Source organism: Oncorhynchus tshawytscha, linkage group LG30, assembly GCF_018296145.1.
Source record: "Oncorhynchus tshawytscha isolate Ot180627B linkage group LG30, Otsh_v2.0, whole genome shotgun sequence".
Taxonomy (NCBI): Eukaryota; Metazoa; Chordata; class Actinopteri; order Salmoniformes; family Salmonidae; genus Oncorhynchus; species Oncorhynchus tshawytscha.
The window spans coordinates 48,614,562-48,618,123 of record NC_056458.1 but is presented as its reverse complement, the minus strand read 5'-3'; the positions used below and the strand labels follow the sequence as shown (position 1 = coordinate 48,618,123).

General features: G+C 41.2%; 1 pseudogene; it reads left to right on the top strand.

Moving 5' to 3' along the window:
• The first annotated feature begins 279 nt into the window (after positions 1 to 279).
• The window catches only part of LOC121841382, a 64,418-nt pseudogene continuing 61,135 nt past the window's right edge, over positions 280 to 3,562 (top strand).

The window sequence follows — 3,562 nt, the reverse complement described above, 5'->3', positions numbered from 1 at the left end:
TATTTAGTAAATGTTTTCTTAACTCTATTTCTTGAACTGCATTGTGGGTTAAGAGCTTGTCAGTCAGCATTTCACTGGAAGTTCGTTTCATTTGTATGTTTTATTTGGTGCACGTGAACAAATACAATTTGATTTGATATCAATATCTTTAGACTTTTTGTAAACTGGTCACCTTTATTTGTGTCTAGGGTCACTTTACTCGACCCTCCGGGGGTGTGTGTGTGTTCAGTCGACACGGAAGACTATGCAAGCCAGCCCCCTCCCTCCATCCTCCACCTTTTTCACAGTCCTGCCGCCATGTTCTTCAGAGTCAGGATGACAGACTGGCAGAAGAGCGAGTCGGGAACAAAGTCTGTGACTAAAAACGATGGTTTAACTCTGCTTTTCGGAGTATGACCGAGAGATTTTAAAGCCACGGAACACGTTTAGGACCGCGGGGGGGTTTCCGTTTTTAATTTTTTATATATTTGAAACAAACTGTGGTTCAGATATACAGCGAGATCGGTATGTCCTAATGTTAACAGCGCGATATATTTGGTTTTTCCAATGGCGTAGGGACCTTTTTTTTTAAGGCAGATCTTTTTACATATTTGGGGTCAACGGGGGCCCTCTGATCGAATCTATAACCACATCTAGTCTGTTTAAAAAAAACTGCATTTAAACGGAATAAATACACTGAATAAATGTGATATAGAATAACACATTTCAACATTATTTCCTGAACGGGGGGTTGCGATACCAACGGAATTTAGTAGTTATTTGTTTTTTTTTGGACGTTTAACTAATTATCGAATACTCATAATTTGCAGTCTACATGGTGTAAAAGACAACGAAATATTATTAATTCGGTGAAGCCCTACTGTGGACAGATTCCAAGATGACAGGCTCTACCCCCTCGGAAATGGTGAGAGATTTTTTATTTAACTATCGGCACATCGTTATAACACACAGCGTCCATAATATGACATTTTATATGTCTCCATTCCTCTGAAACTTTTGTTAAGTGTCATGTTTACCATTTCATTTTGATTGTTTATTTAACTTTTGTTTATGATCTATTTAATTTACTTTGACAACGTGAACATATTGTAATGAAGCAGGCAGGGAGCAGGACTCGAATCCTCGACTTTCCAGGACCGAAGTCCAGCGCGCTATCGATCGTGCCCCATAAGCGGCAGAGTCGACATCCGCGCTTATAAACCCAGGCTCGTTACAATATGTTTCCCATGCCAATAAAAACCCATTTGAGAATGTGCCAATGAATGTTGGTCTGTGATTACATGATTGTCTTCCCACTGGGCACAGACGTCACTTCAACGTCTATTCCACATCGAAACAACGTTGATTTAACCAGTGTGTTATAGATGCGCTAAAGACGTCAATGGAACTCGACCCAAACAATGGACCTGCCGTGGAAAACGGCATTTTAGACTATTGTTTAAATGTGTATTTCACACTATGTTGAAGTAGAAATCGGAGTATAATGCTCGTATGGACGTCAACCTCAAAATACATGTTCATGTCATCGTCACCAATCATCTGCATTGCAGTTAAAAAAAACGACTTTTGACCACCACTGATTTCTGTATGCTAATTACGGTACCAGTTTATAAGAACAGGAGTTGGCATTTAGCAGTCACTTCTAAACCTGAAAAAATAACTCATAAATGTTATGCACCGAAAACGAAAACAGCCAAACATATCCAGACATCGTGGGCCAGTTACAATACATCAATCATGACGGATTTGAAGAATTTCCACTTTGTTAGAGCAGATTTGTTGTGCTTCAATCCGGTGTCCTGGTCTGCGTCCATTGAGTTTACAACATCTATTGGTGTGATCGCACCGCATCGATACAGAAACATGAAACAATTCAAAGATTCATCTCTGAAATAATACGTTATTTTGGCCATTCAGCGTGGCTATAATTTATTTTCCATTTAATACAAGGTTAAACGATATTTGGTATTATTAAATATGGAATAGAATGAGAAGCACAGATTGAGCAGCAGCAGTAGCTACTGTTGACATTTCGCGCTGTCTGCGTGACGTTTCGTGGTGCGCGACTCGCCTTTCCCCAGGCATGCACGGCCTCGCTGCTTATCTACTGTATGTATGCCATGACATCATGACGTGGGGTGGCGCGCGACTCGCCTTTCCCCAGGCATGCACGGCCTCGCTGCTTATCTACTGTATGTATGCCATGACATCATGACGTGGCGTGGCGCGCGACTCGCCTTTCCCCAGGCATGCACGGCCTCGCTGCTTATCTACTGTATGTATGCCATGACATCATGACGTGGCGTGGCGCGCGACTCGCTGCTTATCTACTGTATGTATGCCATGACATCATCATCCGAACGCCAGTGGTCATGCTCTTGTCTGTGCGTGTGTGTCTGACTGTGTCTGTCTGACTGGCGGTGTGTTGGTTGACACACACACACACACACACACACACACACACACACACACACACACACACACACACACACACACACACACACACACACACACACACACACACACACAGAGTGCTTTGATCCTCATCTGTTGTGTGGGCTATGGATGGAAATACGAAGCAGATCATCACCTAATGTTCTCTATGTCCCGGGTAAGATGTCCCAGTATATATATATATAAGATGTTCCAGTATAGATATATATAAGATGTCCCAGTATAGATTTATATATAAAAGATGTTGCAGTATAGATATATATTCTAAGGTTTATATAAAATGTCCCTGTGTAGAGATAGGTACCATATATAAGATGTCCCTGTGTAGAGATAGGTACCATATATAAGATGTCCCTGTATAGAGATAGGTACCGTATATAAAATGTCCCAATATATATCTCTGTGTTGTCTGTTCACACTGCTATGCTTTATCTTGGCCAGGTCGCAGTTGTAAATGAGAACTTGTTCTCAACTAGCCTACCTGGTTAAATAAAGGTGTTCTCAACTTGCCTACCTGGTTAAATAAAGGTGTTCTCAACTAGCCTACCTGGTTAAATAAAGGTGTTCTCAACTTGCCTACCTGGTTAAATAAAGGTGTTCTCAACTAGCCTACCTGGTTAAATAAAGGTGTTCTCAACTAGCCTACCTGGTTAAATAAAGGTGTTCTCAACTTGCCTACCTGGTTAAATAAAGGTGTTCTCAACTAGCCTACCTGGTTAAATAAAGGTGTTCTCAACTGGCCTACCTGGTTAAATAAAGGTGTTCTCAACTAGCCTACCTGGTTAAATAAAGGTGTTCTCAACTGGCCTACCTGGTTAAATAAAGGTGTTCTCAACTAGCCTACCTGGTTAAATAAAGGTGTTCTCAACTAGCCTACCTGGTTAAATAAAGGTGTTCTCAACTAGCCTACCTGGTTAAATAAAGGTGTTCTCAACTAGCCTACCTGGTTAAATAAAGGTGTTCTCAACTAGCCTACCTGGTTAAATAAAGGTGTTCTCAACTAGCCTACCTGGTTAAATAAAGGTGTTCTCAACTAGCCTACCTGGTTAAATAAAGGTGTTCTCAACTAGTCTACCTGGTTAAATAAAGGTGTTCTCAACTAGCCTAC